This window comes from Silene latifolia, chromosome 2 (genome assembly GCF_048544455.1).
Source record: "Silene latifolia isolate original U9 population chromosome 2, ASM4854445v1, whole genome shotgun sequence".
NCBI lineage: Eukaryota > Viridiplantae > Streptophyta > Magnoliopsida > Caryophyllales > Caryophyllaceae > Silene > Silene latifolia.
The window spans coordinates 41,835,564-41,855,246 of NC_133527.1; the positions used below are offsets into that span (position 1 = coordinate 41,835,564).

The following is a 19,683-nucleotide window of genomic DNA, read 5'->3' on the forward strand; positions in this document are numbered from 1 at the left end:
GAAAATTAGGGGGCTTTTGGTGTTTTGATGGAAAAAAATGAACACGTGAAGTTAAGGATTGATGAATTGGGGATTTTGTTGTTGAAGTTGTTGTGATTGTGTAATTAAAGTTCATCGGCTGGTTACTTACTGTATTAAGCTGAAAATTAGGGTTTTTTTGGTGGTTTGATGCTTCGAGAGTTGAAGAATTTGAGCTCGTGAAGTTAGGGATTTGCTGAATTAAGGATTTTAGAGTTGATTTGTTGTTGTATTTGTTTTGATTTGGGGATTTTGATAGTTTTAGTGGAAGTTAGGGTTTACTAATTTTGGAAGTATAGTAATTATGAAAAATCTGCAGAATTTGAGCTGAAATTATTTGGGTTTGCTGAATTTGAGTTGAAATTGGGGTTTTTGTAAGATTTTAAGTAGGAAAGTTGGAGGAAGAACAAGGAAACGTTTTATTCACAGTTTATATTGGCTAAAAAGGGGCCTTTGGGAACTAAACGGATTGCAGCGCATTTAGAGAGGAAGGTGAGGAAGAATCAGGTTGCCAACGGTTTTCGATCGATGAGCTTAGGGTTTTTGATTGATGAAATTAGGGTTTTAGTGATTTATATAATCATTTTTTGGTAGGAGAGTTAATTAATTTGCGCAAATTTCTTGATTGATTGGATATTGATTGAAGTTCTTTGAGATTCGAGTTTTCGATTGATGAATTTAGGGTTTATTTATTTATTTATCATCTGGTTGTAGGAGAGTTGTGATTAATTTCCGCAAATTTCTTGATTGAATTGATATTGATGAAAGTTTTTGAGGTTAGGGTTTTTGATTGATGAATTTAAGAGATTTTCTTTTTATCAGCGGTTGAGGTAGGGCGAGTTAATTAATTTGCACAAATTGCTTGATTGATTCTATATTGATGAAGGTTCATTGAGATTAGGGTTTTCAATTGATGAATTCACGGATCTTTTTATCAGCTGTTGGTAGGGGTTGATTAATTTGCGCAAATTTCTTGAATTTTCGAGCTAATTATGTTGGGTTTTTTTTGTTCTGTTGTGAATGCAGCTCAAAGGAGAAACCCACTCTCGGGTAAGTTCGGTTGCAACTGCTTCTTGTAATTGTAATTACTTTTTGATGTTGTAATCTTCGATATATGATTAGTTTGTTAGGTTATGTTTCATTTATCGCTATCTTTTGATGGGGTTTTCTAGATTGTTTTGCTTCCTTTGTTTAATTTAATTTCAGTTCGACTCGTTTTATTCAGTTATAAATTCATGTTTACAATGTAGTCTGTATAGTATCACAACAGACGATGTTATGACCTTAACTTCAAATTAATAGAAATTAGCCGCCACACCTGTTTATGCAAAAATGATACATGATCTTGTCTTGTGTGGTAGTTCTCATAATCAGCTATACTTATTTGGTTTAGACGAGTACTGATTGTCATGGGTTCATGGTGGTAGCTGGAGTTTTGGGGATCATGCTCTTATTTTTTTGATATTTTTTTAAAATTTGGGCAGGTGGTACGCGGATTAAGACCCGCAAACGGAATATTCTTTGCTCCTCTTGACCCTGGAGCTTTTTCAGATGCGAGTGGTCGATTTACTTGGATAATCTTTGGTGATCCGGTGAATACTTTTTGTCCGTTTGTCGTTGTCCTTCCCCAGGCGCAAGTATGAGAGATGTAATGATCTGATGATTTTTCTTCAATGCAGGAATTAATCGCTAAGAGTATTGAATCTTCTGAACTTGACTTCTCGAGATACGGGGATACTTTCTTTGAGGCAAGCATCATATACCTGTGTTGCAATCATAGGGTTTTAACCTGCTGTTCAGCGTTCGTTTAATTTTTTTGTGCGCGTTCGAGGTACTCGTGATGTATTCACTCTAAGCTTCGACTTACCTGTGGTGTATTCTAAACGCTGACCGTCTGGGATAGATTGTTATTCTATTTTTTCCTTTAGTTTGCTTGTCTATTACCTTGTACTCGATTTTGTAGGTGTATGTTGATAGCTAATTGCCACTGAAGAATTGGCGCTCCTGGGGTTCCTTGTTATATCTTGGCAACAAGGTTAGGGATGACAATAGTGCTGTCTGCCATAGAGCTCGGGTGCCGATTTTGTTTGTTGATGTCTCTTCTCTTACAGTATAATTGTCTATTTCTTATAACTCAGCTATCTAGATGTCTTTTTTACAGCTGAATACTGTTACATCCCTGGTATATTTGCCGGAAGCCCACACTATCTTGGAAACGAGATTAGATTGGCAAACGTTACTGGTATTTGAAACTCAAGTGTTGGTTTAGTTAGCCTGAATACTGCTGGTTTATCTTTCTCGGCGTATTCTAAGCTGTTTACGTTCCTCTAATGGCAGGTATATTATGCTGCAGTGGTGACGCATGAATGCGTAGTGCCGATGCATTTGCTGCTGTTGAATGGTAAGCTTTAACACGTGATTATGTGCTTAACTAATGTAAATTGTTCGTGAATGTTCTCTTTTTGATAGGTATGCTTGGTTTGCGCTTGCAGTTGGTGATTGTCGCGGTCCGGCGCTGCATGAGGGGGTGCCTATTTGATCATGGCTACGCGTTTAGAGCTGACACCCTCTTGTGTGCAATATTTGTTCCAGATTTCCTTGTTGCAGTATTTTTTTTCCAGAGAAAAGTCCGTAAACCAGGAATAGGCCGCACTCTAATTTGGTACAGGCAGAGAAGACTTGATACCTGAAATACTTTCTTTTCTGTCTTCCTTTTTTTCCATTGGTTTGGTGTTTGCTTTATATTTGGAAGTTGCTAATAAATTCCCACTCAGTGTCAGGCTATGACTCATCGCCTGGAAGATCCTGGTAAGCTATCTACAGCTCTAGCAGTTTAGTTTTAAAAAGTATATATTGAGCCATTTTATCTCGAGGGTCATCGACCCACTAACCAAATTGCCTCTGGGTTTAGCTGTGCTTTGCGTGTAAGGCTCAACTTGCAATGCACACCGTTGTGCAAATTTCATATTTAGAGCTTCTCATACCTTTATCATGTCTTTATCCATACCTTTTATTTGAGAACTCTTTAAAATTTAAAATGAGGTATTATGTATTTTGGAAATAAAGCGTCGTTTGCAAAAATGATGTGTCTTCTCCTCCTGTTCATGAGACATGCTCTATCACTTCGCCCCATGTCACCGTGATTCCTCATTGCACTTCACATCCTTGCATTATTATTATTGTTTGTTAAAAAAAATGGTATGCTAATGTTTTCAGATATAACACCATGCCTCCAATATACATTTTGTATGGCCTGAGGTGTCATATGTCTCTGATGTGATTCCTTTAAAAAACAAGTTTCATTATGTTATTTTAAAAATGATATTTTGGTTTTGTTGTAAGACTCAGTAAACCTGATCTCAGGCCCCAAGTGAACAACTGAACATCTAAGCATGACCCAAAAACTGATTTATTTAAATTATTCCAATTAGAAAATAACACTACTTGGCTATTTGCAGATTTTGGTGATGCAGATATTTGATTTTGATGTAGAGGTGTCGAAGCAGAAATTTGAGGGTGATTTTTATGCGTTTACGACTTCGAAAGGTGTTAATTTTGCTAAACCTCTTGTTGATGGTCAGGTAAAAGTCTATTTTAGTCCTTGTCGAATCATTTTGGGAATAATGTTCTCTGTTTGTTTAGGAATATAAGTTAGTGCGTGGTACGGAGTTGGTACCGCCGTACTTATATGAGTCAAGTGTGCTAACTCGAGATTTGGTGTTTTGAAAGTGTATTAGAGAAAGTGTCCAAATCTGGTTGGTAGGAGCTAATGCTTTTGGTTAGATCATCCGTGCAAGAGCTATTTCTTTTACCTAGATAATGAATGGAATTTTTACACTTCAACTGCTTCTGGAAAGGTTTAATCGATTAGTGCTTTAGTGGTGTAATCGAGCTTATATGAAGCTCAAGTTCATCTTAGAAATTTGAGCTCAAGCTCTACTCAGGCAAAGGCACACTTAGCCGAATTCATTTTTGTAAGCTTTTAAATTAAATCAAACTCCGTTGTTTATAATTCTCCTAATTGAAAAAAGATAAATAAGGCTTATTGTCTGAAATTGAGGGAGCAATTGATGGCGGTTCTATTTATCCTTAACCCCTTAAAAAGTTTAAACTTGGGATAACTGTGGCTATGAATAGTGCTCACCCAAGTTCGTGGTGAGAAAGAAAGGTAACGGATGCACACTTTCAAGCGTAAGAAGGAAAGGTTTCAGGTTAAATAGCCCAAAAACAGTTGTATGGAAAGCTGTATTGGAAATAAAACTAGCAGTTAATTTATGGGTGTAGCGGATAGTAACATATGACTACAAGATAAACCCTATTTTTTCTCCTTATAAATTCCTTACTTTGTCCCATCTTAATCCTATATAGCATGTATCATTGTGCCTTTATTATGATTTTAGAGTGCTGCACACTATCCAAATCCGTAACCTCGCTGTACAATTGTACGTTCTAACCCCTGAGTTATCCTATATGGATTTGACCACACAAAATAGTGGAGAAAGGTCCCGATAAGTTTGGCAAATGGTTGAGATCAAACTGGCAAAGTAATTGACATTTTATTCTATACGCCAACGCAAGGTACCTCAACAAAATTTCAGTTAGTCATTTTTATAAAAGATTAACCGAATTGGAGCTCCGCGCCCAGGGGGGCACGGCGCGTTACCGTTAGATATATGTATGAATCCGTTTTACATTTAGGGGGCGTTTGGTTCGAAGGGAAGGAATGAAATGGATTGGAATCTCATACCCTTGTGGTATGAATTCTAAAACCCATACTTGGTTTATATTGTTTGGTTGAACATTGGAATGGAATGAAATGTTAAACATTATGGAATAGAGTTAGAATCTTGGGTTAAAGGTTGGGTATGAGATTAGAGGGGGTTGGAATGGATTTAGAATCCATCCGGATTCTAACTCCATTCCAAAGTAGCTCAAACAAATACTCCCTCCATTTTTTTTTATATGACGTTTTGAGGTATAGCACAAATCCTTAACCCCTTAAAAAGGTTTATACTTGAGTAAGTGTAGCGATGAATAGTGTGGAAGCAAGTCTCCCCCTACCGTTGGATCCTCCCCTCTGTATCTCGCCCCTCCATTTTTCATTCACTCACAACCATATCTTTCCTCTTCTTTCCAAATCCACTCATTCCCATCTCACGCTCATTCCTCACTACTCATCCCACCCAGTTCCTCTAAAATATCACAGAACCATTATGATGCGACGATGCCGATTTCTTTCTTCCCTACAGTTGCTGCGCATCCATATAGGTAGTTATCATCCTCTATGATGCTTTTGTTGTTGATTATTTTCATTGATGTTTTTGTTCAGCTTAATTTTATTAGATCCGATTTATTGTTAATTATATGGTTGTAGTTGAATCAGACGATCTTTTTTGCTCTCATACAGAAGTGCCCTTTGTTAGTCTTGTTATTTCCGTTTATTATCAATGTAAGTCGTATCTTGTTATCAGTCCAATATGATTGTTGTCAAGTTATTTCCGTTTGCTCCTTATGTCGGAGTGTGATAATGATTTTGGGGTCGGATAGTGGTTAGATTTGGAACTGCCTGCAATTTGTTTGCGTGGATTTGTAGGTTCCGTGAGCTGCTTTGGGCTTTCCAGTTTGATTAAGATGTTGTTAAGCTCTTTTGAGTGTTAATCATGTTACTTATGTCTCCTCAAAAGGTATTTTACTCCTTATAAGCGATTTTTCTTTCATTTTTTTGGGTAATCTCCTGGTATTTACTCCTTATTAGGAATTTCCCGTTCCTTTTTTTTGTTTGTTCAGGTTTGGTTCCATTTTTGGGGATTTCTCACAGTTTGAATCCGCTATTATTAGGTTTGTTTTCAATTGTTATTTGTTATTATTGATTTATTATACTACTACTGTTATTACTTTCATTATTATTCTTCGAATTATTTCTCATCTCATTATTATCGCCACGATCCTGGGCCTGGAGTTGTGGACATGCACACGATCCTGGGGCTGGATTTGGCATGAGCCCGGAGCTGTTTGGACCTTTGAGGAGATGATTAACTACTAGGGCCACTGTTTTGGATGGTGCGTTAATAAGGTATTATTAGTATTGTTATTGTTATTCCTTCGTAAGACCTGTATTCACTCTTCAATTGATGCGCAGTCAGTTTTGTACTGTCATAAGATCAGCCTTGTTGCTGTCTCTTTATCGATTGTATAACGCTTTATCTTTGTTGTGATTGCAGTTTTCGTGGATTGCGGTGTTCCGGAGTATAAGGCGACAAATGGCTTTGTGTTGTCTTCTCGGCCCAATTCGTGGTGTGTGTAGTGACATGGGCATTGGGTTACCATCTAAAGCCTGTCTGTTTACTTATCTCTGCTTGAGAGTCTTTGCTATTAAGTTAATGATATGTTCTTTTTGATAATTTGTTTCGTAGGATTCTCAACAACTATGCATTGGCGCCGTTGAACAGGTTGGCTTATCTATTGGGTCATACGTTCCAATACAATTGAGCTATATCTTTCTTGTTCGTTTGTCCTGATTTATTCCTCCCTGTAGTGTCCGCCTAAATTTGTGACCATTTAGTTAATTAATTTATTTACTATTTGCAGATTGATTTTGCAGTGACCATGTTAGCAATGGTTGGTGTTCCTTTTCCTTTTGGAAGGTGCAGTGTAAGCATTTTCACCATCTCTCTATTATTATGCAGCTTCGGGTGCCAAGTTGCTCTGGTTCAACTTAATCCTTTTTTACCCAAAAACAATCAGTAAAAGTTCTTAATGACCTTTCGAATACGTCTTTGTTCTTGATCCTCTATACCCAAAAACAATCAGTAAAAGTTCGTAATGACCTTTCAAATACCTCTTTGTTCTACAAGTTTGCCATAGTTTCAATACTGGTTGTTCAAAGAATTCATTTAGCGTAATCCATGCATTATTTCTCATTTGTATATGATTAAATTTGTTGCCATGTGAGACAGGTTGTTGTTATAGTTAAGGGATAAATCACCCGTGATATGGGATGAATAGGCACTGAATACATATATAAGTAGTTGGGTTTTTGTTCTCTTGAATTTTGACTGCTCCAAGATAGTATTGTTAATGTGATAATGGACCACTATGGCCATAGTGGTGTGTTTTATAGTTAGATAAAATGGACATTCATGTATAATCTGGTGATATGGTACCTTTATCATCGCATTCATTATAATTATTATTATTCATTTGCTTTGCATTTGATATTTTCTATATTGAAATGTTCTTCCAGCATTGGACGCATAAATCCTCAACTGTATGCTCTTTTGGTAGTGGAGCTCTTTTTCCCGAGGCCAAAGTATTTGGGATTGGCTCAGTTGTGAGATAGTCTATACTAGACTTACCCTTTGTTAATTCATTTTGTTGTGTTCTTAGATTTGTATTTCGGACCCCAAAATACAAATTTCCTGCTTAGTTTCGTTGAAGATTTGATAAGATATACTCCGTAGCACAGCCGACTTGCTCATGAATTGCATCTCTTTTTCCATAACCAGGGAAATACCATATGTGGTGACAGTAAAGTACAAGCATGGAAGTTGTGCTGCATTATTAAACCCTTCATCAGCGGAGCTTCTTGTCTGGCCGTCGCCGTTAGAGTTTATCAGTGAGCTAAATCTCGAGGCCAAACTTCTACTTGAACGGGCACTAATTAAGGTCAAAAGGGAGAGGGAAAAGACCATCTTGAAAGGATTAAACTGCTCAATTGAATCTCATTGCATTCACATGTCGGGCCAGTAGATGATTAGTATGTCGGAGGTACCAAGCTGCTTTTCTTTCTTTCAAGCCTCGGCAACAATTACCTTTTCTTACTTTGGTGAGCACTCATGTGAATATTGGTTGCCATCTTGATATTTGTCTGAATCGATAAAGTTTCTTTTTGGACCGAGGATATTGATTATTTTATTAGATTCCCATGTATAAATGTGTCAGTTCCCACAGTAGTTTCTTACGCCTTATTTTCCTCGTTCCGTTTGGCCTCAATTTGACCCCCACCTGGACTAATTTTGTATTTAAATTTCCCTAAATTTCTGATTGTTTGTCTGTTGAGTTGCTTTCGGTTTCCATTGTTTTTTTGGCTGGTGATATGCATTCATTATCTGCAATTCATTCGGCCTTTACTACCCACAACATTATGTTAGTTGTTTTAACAATACCGCCATTTGAAACTACATTGTTAATCAACAACTGGTTCTTTATTGTTTTTTTTGTTAACAACAATTGTTAACAATATTCGTGAGTATGCTCTCTTATTAATCAACAACAAATTTCTGATGCGTCCTTGTTTTTTTTTTCCCTGAATTATTTAATTGATGGCATGTTCTTTATTGTTTTTCCTCGAATCCCATAAATTAAACTTATATAAGATGATCTCACATGTGAGACCAACGCTTTAACCCTATAATTAAATGAGCAATACAAAAGGATTTGGCCTTTAGGTTTGGTCTTTCATATGAGACCGTCTAATACAGGACTCACTGTCCTCGAATTGCTGTGATTGATATAACTTCAACTGAATGATATATTTTGAATTTTCTGGTGAATTTGTTAATCTTCTGTCGAACATTGTTGCAGCAAGTGCACTAGGACATTTATCTTCCTGCATATTTCGAAGTCCCAAGTAGGCGTAGGCAAGAAAATACCTTGACGGCCGGCGATACTGGGTACTCATGGAGGGTTTTCGGTTCCTCGACGTCCGGTGAGGAAGTCTTTACTCCACGGTAATCCCTTCACCTTTATATCTGTTTCGACTAGCCGAGAGTTGTTTCTTTAATTTTTGTTTTATATATCTAATTTGTTTGTTTTTTGCAGGGTTAATCTCATCAACCACATACTGAAAAGCTGCTTGCGAGCGATTTGCATGATTTTGACGTCTATCGAGGTATATGCATTTATTTGATTCACCAATTAATTTTAGATTGTCAATGCAAATCAGCGAGTGGGAGAATGAGGGCGTAGATTGTTAGAATTGATCATCATATGTTTGCTATGCATAGACTTATAGTTGTTTTAGAAGTTTGAGGCAGGGTACAAGTTTTTTTAAGGGGTGAGTCGACTTTGTTGATACCAAGGCCATAGCTCTGAAACTAAACATGAGACTTATTTATGATCGATGGCGCATTCACTTCAGGAGTGTAGAAGCATATTGTGTATTGTGAGTTGTGTCCGACATAGGCTGATTTGCTAGGTTTCTTTCCGTTTGTTTGGAATATCATTGATCAGAAACATTAGGACACAATAGTTCTTTTCTGCCAATGAACACTACTACTACGCCCATAAACTTCGTTATAGCGGGTTAAGGGGTTCCGGTTTACACAAGCTCACCCTTTGTTGAAATATTTAGGTGTTTCAAACTGGATCTTCGATTGTTCTTTTGGTTGATTTTTTTTTTTTTTTATTATGACAGTCCAGTTGCGACCTTTTACTACGGCACTGAATCTCTCTCCGACACTTGATCACAAATTTTGTTATTTTCATTGAGATAATAATCCACAGTTCCACACAACATCTACAAATGTTTGTCAAAATTCAAAGAACACATAAGAATTGAACAATATTCAACCTCTTTTAAATTGAACTACGTGTCGGCGTGTCGGACACGGCTATTTGGGGTGAATTTTCCTGTTTTGTGGTCTAAATTGAAGTGTCGAAGTGTCGTGTCGTGTCAGACACCGACACGTGTCTGACACGTGACACGACAGTTAGGTGAAGTGTCGGAGTAACATAGATTATGATACCAAGCATAATGGAAGACCTTATTGAGATGCCTCTCGCTCGTGATGAGTAGTCTGTGCTTGTGTCGGTGTCGTGTTCAAGGTAGACATGTGTTTGTGACAAGGGAGTTATCTTTCTGTTGTTTTATGCGTGATATATTTAGCGTACTACTAACTTTCGTGGTAATGCTTCGCGATAATTTCAGGTTTCACCTCAGTAGCAACTCCTTTGTTATTAAGTGGTCGGACGACAACCATAAGAACCTTGCAGAGTTGCAGGTAATCGTTTCCTCCGCCTTTCCTTCTTTTACCGACTCTTTGCTTGTCTTTTAGATCTTGAACATTTTCTAAGGCTTATATTTCGTTTTAACGCTTAATTGCTCCGAAGTTAGATAGGTATTGACGTTTCTGACGATGGACATAGGCCTTTAGGTTGTGGATTAATACATCACTTATTGATGCGGTTATTAGAACTGATTGTATTGTGCCACTGATTTGGTCATTGCTTTCAAGCCTTTGTTTATGGCATGATTTGGTGTTTGTGCTAATATTTGGCGTTTAACGGAGCTTGTAGTTATTCATCTATAGCCCTTAGAAGTGGTTGTGGCGCCACCACGAACTGCAAGTAAGGATGTAGTATATATTGGTAGGCTTGCAGATGTGTCAATTGAGTGTAAGATATGGATTGGATTATTTATTCAAGTAAAAATCATTGAAAAGGGAACCAAAAGTAAGGTTATAAAGGCGCTACTAGCTAGATTCACTAAAGGGTCTCGTGACTTTATGGATCATATTTTGCTGCTAAAAAAATGTTCTCAGCTACTCGCATCAAATGTTATTTTGTATCCCGCTCCCTCCCATTCACCTTGCCGCTATCACAGTGCCCACGTGAATTAATGCATCGATTTTCTATTCTTTGGTAGCATAAGGATTTTTGACTGTGGTCGATTGTTAATTTGAGAAACTCATACTTCTTATCACTAAATTTGAATGCTTTCCTCGTCACAGAGGAAGATCTGTTTCTTGTTGACCTTCTAACTCTAAAGCTTGTTGGGAGAAGACACTTAGGGCCAACCTGGATGACAATTGACAAGTAAAGCTTCCTTTTGTCTTTCAAATTTACGTGTAAGTCGAGGTGCATATGTATTGTATGTGACCACTATTCTTAAATCATGCTTAGGTTTATAGAATCAGGCCCAGTACTAGAACCTGGCAAGACGGGCGTTTTGGCGGTGTTCGAATACTGAGTCACTTTAAGAGTGGGAGTACATCCCCGAAGTTGAAGGACTATAGCTCAAATCGACAGGAGAAGACCGAGGAGCCTTTTTTTAAATGGGAATGTATCTTAGGGAACACGTAATTCTAGAGGTAGTCTTAACCGCTTTAGTGATTTGTTTCTCTATACAAGACTCCAACCTTCTAAGTCAACACATGTAAATTCTCATAGGAAGGGACATATACTTATGGCTCACTATCAGTATTAAATGTAAAACTTTTGCCTTACAAGAAACCTTTAAAGATGCATAAAAGATAACTAAGGCTTAGGGTAACCTGTTTTGATGGCAGGGTTGTTCTCACTACTCATTTAGGCTAAGGCGCAAGAGTCAGAGTTCAGTGTATTTGTGGTCTTATGCGACACCTATAATCATTTTAAGGATCTGCTTCTACCAGTAAAAAATCGAAATCCATAATTGTTTTGACGGGTAAAAGATCTCTAGATAAATGTTAGTAACTATAGAGAAACATGCTTCATATGCATTGTGTATGGTACTTGTCTAATAGAGTATGTCAATTCATCATTTGCTACATTGATCTGTTTGGAGCAATATAGCTACCGCAATTTTAATTTATGTAAATGATTGGTGCTTATTGATTTTGTTACAAAAAATCTCGGCACATCGTTGCCACTGCTGCTGCTTTTTGAAAAAAATGGGGCAGATATTAAAGAAGATAGGCTAGCACATTTAAAGAACAAGTGGGTGCTCAAACATAAGTCTCTAATCTAAACACAAAATAGTTCATGTTTATCTTGTCAAACGGTACACTTTTGTAACGGGTGCACACTTTCAAGCATAAGAAGGAAAGGTTTCAGGTTAAATAGCCCAAAAACAGTTGTACGGAAAGTTGTATTGGAAATAAAACTAGCAGTTAATTTCTGGGTGTAGCGGATAGTAACATATGACTACTAGACAAACCCTACTTTTTTTCCTTACACATTCCTTACTTTGTCCCATCTTAATCCTATATAGCATGCATCATCGTGCCTTTATTATGACTTTCAAAGATCTTTGCGCACTTGTCCAAATTCATGACCCAGCTGTAAAATTGTACGTTCCAATCCCTAAGTCATCCTATATGAATTTGACCACCCAAAATAGTGGACTAAGGTTCCCGATATGTCTGATAAATGGTTTAGACCAAATTGACAAAGTAATTAACATTCTATTCTATACGACAACGCACAGTATCTCAAAATAATTTCAGTTAGTCTTTTTTATAAATGATTTAACCGAATTGGGGCTCCGCGCCCGGGAGGGCGCGGCGCAACAACTAGTGTAATAAAAAGAGAAAAGAATTATTACCTCTTGAAGCGTAAATTCCACAAATAGCTTATAGAGAAGAGATCTGAGAGCCTCACTTGTTGCCCCTCTACTCGGTCCACAAGCACATCTCGGAAACCCACGTCTACTAGAATGGTAGAGAAGGATCAATATCACTCTCTTAGTTTTATAGATGCTGAGGCGGACGGTATATAGAAAGAACAATATGTTTTCTCCCTTGTGGTTTCTTATGGAAAAGCTTCATCTTCCTTTTGCATCACCCTAAAACCCTTTATATCACATACCATAATAGAGTCTAGGTAGAATAAGGAAAGAACTCCTATTCTTTTCCTAAAACTGATGCCTCATATCTGTTTCTTATAGGACTAATATTTCTTGATTGTACTTATATGTGTGACCTCATATGATTATATTATTTTAGTCATTAATCCAATCTTATTATGATTAATTAACATAATTATTCTCTAGCAAGCAATTATGATTTACTAAAATAACATAATGATTATCTTTATAAAATATCTTATATTATATTTAATAGTTGACGAAAATGTCTTGCGACATACTTCTCTATTCAACTCCACACTACCACTTTATTTTATCACGTTTGTCAACGCATGTTTTACACGTTAAATATTGTTAGCTACGTATTTGCAAAAATTCTGAAAGTTAGATATTTTTAATATACTCGTAAAAATGAATCAAATAAGATCTCACATGAAAATATTTTTACTTATATATGGAGAGAAAATTGAAATTAAATGTTTATTTATAAATAGTGTAGAAAATTAATAATAGTATAGTGAAGTTGAATGGAGGAACTATTTCTTTACATTGAAGTTGGATCAATTTGGCCGATGTATGGAGCAAGCGAAGCTGCGAAAGCATCATGAATGATGAGAATCGTGGTACATGCACAAGTGTGTGAGGACATTCCAATCCAATCACGTGTGTATGAACGTGTGTCTCTCTCTCTCTCAATTCATCATCACTACATTCTGTCTTTTGGATTTCCTTTCATCTCTCACTCACTTTCTTCCCATCACGCTCAAGTTTCCCAATTCATTTTTTCTTCTAATAACGCCCACTTACCTTTTTATTTATTTTACGTCTGTTTCACTTCATTCTTGCGTCAACGTGATCTCAGGCTCTCAGCAATGCTACTGCCAATTTAGTTTAGTCTTAAAAACTTTAGAGAGTCTGTCTCTTGCTAAGTTACAGACAATTTACCCATTATCGTACCACAAATTTTCATTACAAACGGACATTCGTCTATATGGAAAAATGGGATAAATATAATACCACTTTCCTAATAGGATAAACAACAAGTGGGTGGTGGGGCAAAAAATGTCACTACTTTTATTGTATTTGACCCGTCTAAAGCAATAAACGGATATACCCCTCTATAGCAAGACTAGCTGTTATCGTACTTATATATGTATTTTTCTTATCCCTTTTATGCATAGAACATCATAGTCTAGAGCAGTGCTAGAGCCAGGAATTGAACTCAGTGGGGGCGAATGGGTAATGTTACAAGGGGAACTAGAAAAAATTTCAAAAATTTTAACTTAAAATTTATGCGATTTCCACCCGCTAGCGCTAAACGCCCCCCATTCCCCGGTTTAGGGTTACTTGATTTTCGTACGTCTTTTCATAATAAAAGTATTTATTTTATTTATAATCGTGATTCATACTTGTATTGTTACGAGTAATACCATTTTCACTTTAAATTGTAAAATGATCAGTAAAGTTATTGAGAGAGTTTTTTGGGAGACTTAGTCAATTTATTTATATTCCTAATTGTTTAATGGTTAAATTTGGAGTTTTGTATTAATTATTTAGTTTTAAGACAAAATTCAGGAAAGTGTTGAAAATTTAACGTATTCTTATCATCAAATTATATACAGAGTATATGGGTCGTATGAATATGGAATTTTTCATCAGTCTTTCGTTAATTAACTTCTTCTTTTCTCAATTAATAACTAAAAAAGTAGATTTCATCAGTAATGATTGTATAGACGGCTCTAATATTCGAAGAATCAAAATCTGTTCCGGATACAACTAAACACCATAAAATTATAAGTGCTTTTGTAAATGAAAAATTAAAAATTAGGCCAAATACCATGTTTTAGGGAGTTAAAAACTACTTTTAAAACAACAACATCAGAGCCTTAATCCCAAAATGATTTGGGGTCGGCTGACATGAATCATCCTTTAGAACCATCCATGAGTGAACGCACACCTCAAAATGCGAAAAGAAAAGGAAAAATGAAAAACAAAAGGGAGAGCGAAAATGTAATGGAAATTAAAGTCAAGGTAAACTTAGAGGTTTTAAAATCGAATTCCGGATTTCTTTTATAAAAACTTAAAATTTAAATCGGAAGAAAAGATTAAAACGATTTTGAAAACCGAAATAGAATTAAAGATCCGAAATGTCTTAAAAGTAAACCAAGTAAAATATATAAGAAAGTGGTTGGTAAAAAAACGTAATAAAGAAGAGAAGAACTGATAACTACGAAGTACCCTTTAAGACCATCCCCAAGCAAGGTCAATTGGTAGGTCATGACCTTGCTTGGGTCAAGTTAATTACAAATTAAGAGAAGGATTAGGATGACCTAAGGTAGAGAAGGTGAATTTGTGACCTAAGATAGAGTAAATTGACCCACCAATTGACCCTCTATGTGTCACAATTTTATTGGTTAGAACATTTAAAACAAAAAAAAAAGAGAAAACTAAATAAAGTGGAAGTAAGAGAAATGTTTTGGTGGGGTAGTGAATATGGTAAATGATTGAAAATGTTGGAAAGTGGAAAAATGATTGGGTTATTGACCTAGGTCGTGAGCTTCTGCTTGGGAGGGTGAAAGTGGGTCAAAATTAATAAATTGTGATTAAGAGAAAAATTCTGATTGATCCGATTAAGTCGACCTTTTGCTTGGAGATGATCTAAGTAGAAGTAGCAAATAGGTACTTCTACTTCCACTTTTCCTTGTATTTTCACAAAAATCAAGATTTTATCACATATTAAAATAATGAAAAACAATTTTTCTAAATCTTTGGCCAAACAGTCACAATTTTTATGAGAAGTAATTTATGAAAAAATTCTTTTCAGTACTGATAAACTATTTTAAGTAAGCAAAGCCAAACACCCCTAAGTAAAAAAAAAAAAAAAGAGTATAAGTGAAAGAAAATGCACTTGCGTTATACACTTCGTTACAAATCTTTTGTATAAAGGGAAGTCGATAAATGAAGCTTGCACTTGAATAGGTGGAAGGTAATAAATCAAGTGATTAGCTAGCTAATTAAGAATTTTACGGGAGCAATTATCGTACTTGACTGTGTCCCTTTACCAGAGCTCCGAGCCATTCGAACGGTAGATACATTAGCCAAAAAAAAACTTTTATTTTGAATATACGAACTTAGCAAATTTGTTTATGGGGTTGACTTTCATTTTGTTATTTACTTGTGGGTTAGTTCAACATAAAAAAATTCTTCAATTAGACATTTAGACAAGTTCTTCATACAATTAACTAAGGTGAACGACTCCAATGGCAAGTTTATATTGGTGTAAACTGTATAGTAGAAGAGTCAGAAGGCATGACATGAGCACAATTGTATAACAGCCAGATTTAGCAGTCAATTCACAAAGAGCGAACATTCTTCGGTTAAGTAAAAGGACGAGTAGAAAATACAAGTAGTTGATGGACCAAATGACCTAATCTCTTTTCGCTGTCACTTGGAAAATGACCTCTATGTCTACTGTGTTTCTTATTTTTTATTATTCGTATTCATATTAAGAGTATTTTTAAAGGGTAGTTTAATCATTCACATAATTTATTGAGTCTTGCTACTCAACGAGAACGGCCCCCTTAACTTTTCTTAGGTGTTGTTTGGCCTTGCTTGTGTGAAAAAGCTTCTCCTTTTTAGAAGAAGTTTTTTCACAGGCTACTTTTTGGAAAAAAATTATTTGTTTGGCCATACTTTTGTAATAGCTTATACTTCTTATCAAATTTATATGTTTGGCCTAACATTCCATCTAGTTTTTTGTTGTTTTTTTAATACTCGTTTTGTTTGTAGAATCATTATTTAAATAAAAACTAATTTTTAAAAATTTACTTTAATCACTCGAGAATTGTACTTAAAACATATGATTATTCTTCAAAATAGTTTTATACACCTTTGTCGAATCAAAATTACGCCGATAAATAGTTGGAGTTGATGATTGATTACATGATACTTTAATGGTGTGTATGTGAGAAAGACAAAAGATTGTGCAGAAGACAGTAAATGGAAACACCAATAACACAACATATAAAGGGGTAAAGATTTTCTAGAGGCAAAAAAAAAAAAAAAAATGGCGTGAAACATTTGGATTTTTTGGTGCTTCCTTGAAAAGTAGAATGAGAAGTAGAAAATTGTTACTTCTACTTTTTGGGGCCTAGAATGAGTTTTTGACTTTTCAAAAGTAGTTTTACATTATAAATTATACTGTTTGGCATGACTTCTCCTTTTTCAGTTAGAAAAGCACTTCAAAAATTTGGCCAAACAGGTCCTTAGTCATTGTGCCAAAATCAAAAAAAAAAAGAAATGATCCAGACGAAGGAAGTAACTCCTAACTATTTTTTTTCCTTCTTATGGGCTTAGTGCCAACAAAACACAATATAAACACTGCAATTATTAATATTAATATTAGTTAGTTATTTACTTATATAAGGAATATATAGAATTATTATAATACTTAGGAATAACATGGAAATATTGTGATCAGGGGCCGACGTAGTATTTTGGTGTAAGGGGGTACAATTTTTTTTTCAATAATCTCTTTTTAAGGCACTTTTTTTTTTTAAATATTGAAATTTTTGTTTTACAAAGTAATCAAAATGAAAAAAATATCAAGCTTTCAATGAATTTTTTCTTCACTAATAATGTTAGTTGTATAACATATTTATTTTCCTGTAATACTTTTTTTTTTTTTTAGAAAAGATCATTATCATTAATAAAAAGGCATACGACATCTACAATATATGCCAAACTCAATCGGATACAAATCGATTACAACCATAGAAAATAAATTCTTGTTCAAAGAATAAAAGACTGCAACAGAAAAGGCTTTCATCCATAAGAGGGTCTCCGAATCTTTCTTGACGAGTATCCATTTCTTCTTACGTGATTGATTGTAGCCATGGATCAGACAAAATATGTAAAACCATATAACGATCTATAACAACGCTGATCTTCTGCTGACTTATTAGAAAACTGCAAACGAACCAGAAAACGAAAGCTCTCAAACTGAGAGAAGGACATCAACGATAGACGGGGACAGAGCCCTCATAAAGAGAGACGAAACAAAAACGAAAGCGGAAATTAAACAAAAACATAAAGGAAACAAAGCGGAACACGAGAAAAAAAAAACGGAAGCCACCGCCTCCCTACCAACCCACAACACCGCCAGATCCAAGCACCACCCTGCCACACCACCTCAACAAACTCGTCCGATAAGAACCGAACATCCCACATACACCACGCATCGAGAGGAACGGATGCAGACCGCACGATCCAGAACCGGGTGTGGGTAAGAAAGGGGAGGAGGGTTAATCGGAAGAGAGGAGACGGGTCGCCGAAGAAAGGTCTTGAGAGACCCCATCCCCGGCGACATGGTAGGGGGTTGATGGGTGGCGGTGGGAGGAAGGAGGAGAACGACGGCAGCAAAGAGAGAGGATTTAGGGTTTTGTTTTTTAGAGAGAAGAGGGAGAGAAAACTAGAGAGAGAATTTATTATTACATTTTCCTGTAATACTTTTAGTTTAAAACGATTGTAATTTATGATATTAAAGAATTTGACTTTTATGATATATAAGACTGTCTTAGCTCCATTATGATCCAATAAATACTAGTGATCTATAATGGTTGAGAGGAATAGTCAAAAATTAGTTTCTAATAGAGCTTGAACACTAAACCTCATAATAATACTAATTTTTGAATAAGAAAATTTTTGGATGTAAGTTATATGGGCCAGTTATAGTGAGGCCCAAAATCAAAGTAATAATTAAATTAAAATATACGCCTGTCGTTAGAATTGAACCTATGATCCACGGTTAACTTGCCATGGCCTCTACCAACTCTCCTACCTTAACTATATGCATATAATGGATGGTTATACTTATAAATTTCTAAAATATCATGGTGGGCACGTTTCCACCCGGGCCCCCCTAAATCCGCCCCTGATTGTGATAGTCTCAAGATAAATTATAGATCTCAATATAATCTTTAGATATTCTATTAGTTATAGTTTTCTCGAGGCAACCGTCAATATCTCTGTCAAATTATACATCTCTCCTGACCTTTACAAAATACCTCAAAAAAATAAAACAAGTCATTTTTCTAGGCCTTTTTCAAAACTCGTCACAAAACAAAGTCATTTTTCAATTATTTATCTTCTCTTCTTTTAAAAAACATGATCCAACGATCAAATTCTAAAAATTTTACCGTGCAAAATATTCCTTGTAATTTATTCAAATCATAAGGGGAACAATGGCTATATAGATGAATGCACATAAAAAAAAGTTTTTGTACACAATTTTTTTTCTGTAAGCAAATATAGACGGATAGTTTTTTATTTTATTTTAAATCAATCTCCGAAAACGTCAAAATTGCTAGCTGAAAATCCAAAGAAAGTAAATGTCTTTTCTTGCGAACGAGCAATAGACTCGCAACACTATCGGTAACACTAATTTCCCTTTTAACATGCCTAAAACTAACAAAATTAAAATTGAAACCGATGCGAATTATCATCGATCAATAACCTACGGGGGTCTTTTAAAATTGTTCGACTGCCTATTAGCGATATATTTCACTTAGAGAATCATTTTTGTTGGATTTATGTCTTGAATCAGTTACTCGCCGCTTCGAATAATTATGACGAAGATTAAGTATTCTCTCACACTTAATCCAGAAAGACCTAGAAGGCTGAAAACAGAAAACCTTAGCCCAATTAGATAACAAAAACCCTTCTAGTTATCTGATTGGGTTGAGGAGCAAGGAATTCGTCACTTGCAGATTTCGACTGATTGCTTCTGTCTTGTTAGTCAATTGGCTAGCTTTAAGCGTCCACATTATCTCCTTAAGGCGGTTCTTGCAGACATCACTTCTTACTTTTTTTTCATTGATTAGCTATTAGTTATATTCTTAGATCTTTTAATAATGTAGCACATAGCCTTGCGTGTAAGGCTATGATTAATTAGTTAGGTAAATCTTCCTTTACAGCTGCCAAAAAAAAAGTACTCCTGAATATCAATTAAACTCTTCTCCTTTATACATTTTGGACGTAGCGAACACACCGTTATTGAACCACGTAAATCTGTGTATTGATTTTTTTTTTATTGTTTCTGT

At 35.6% G+C, this 19,683-nt stretch overlaps 2 long non-coding RNA genes across 4 annotated transcripts; both read left to right on the forward strand.

Moving 5' to 3' along the window:
• Positions 1-2,354: 2,354 nt before the first annotated feature.
• Positions 2,355-8,653, forward strand: LOC141629423 (uncharacterized). 3 transcript variants are annotated; one of them, XR_012537280.1, is made up of 7 exons: positions 2,355-2,419; positions 2,511-2,680; positions 2,793-2,826; positions 5,806-6,091; positions 6,240-6,312; positions 7,776-7,843; positions 8,602-8,653. It is a non-coding gene; the product is annotated as an uncharacterized LOC141629423 (long non-coding RNA). The 3 variants fall into 3 exon arrangements; XR_012537282.1 differs by having other exon boundaries at positions 2,799-2,826; XR_012537281.1 differs by having other exon boundaries at positions 2,359-2,419; positions 2,488-2,680.
• A 184-nt stretch (positions 8,654-8,837) lies between these two features.
• LOC141629428 (uncharacterized) lies at positions 8,838-11,438 on the forward strand. The gene is made up of 4 exons (XR_012537283.1): positions 8,838-8,908; positions 9,947-10,019; positions 10,749-10,833; positions 10,921-11,438. It is a non-coding gene; the product is annotated as an uncharacterized LOC141629428 (long non-coding RNA).
• Positions 11,439-19,683: the final 8,245 nt, after the last annotated feature.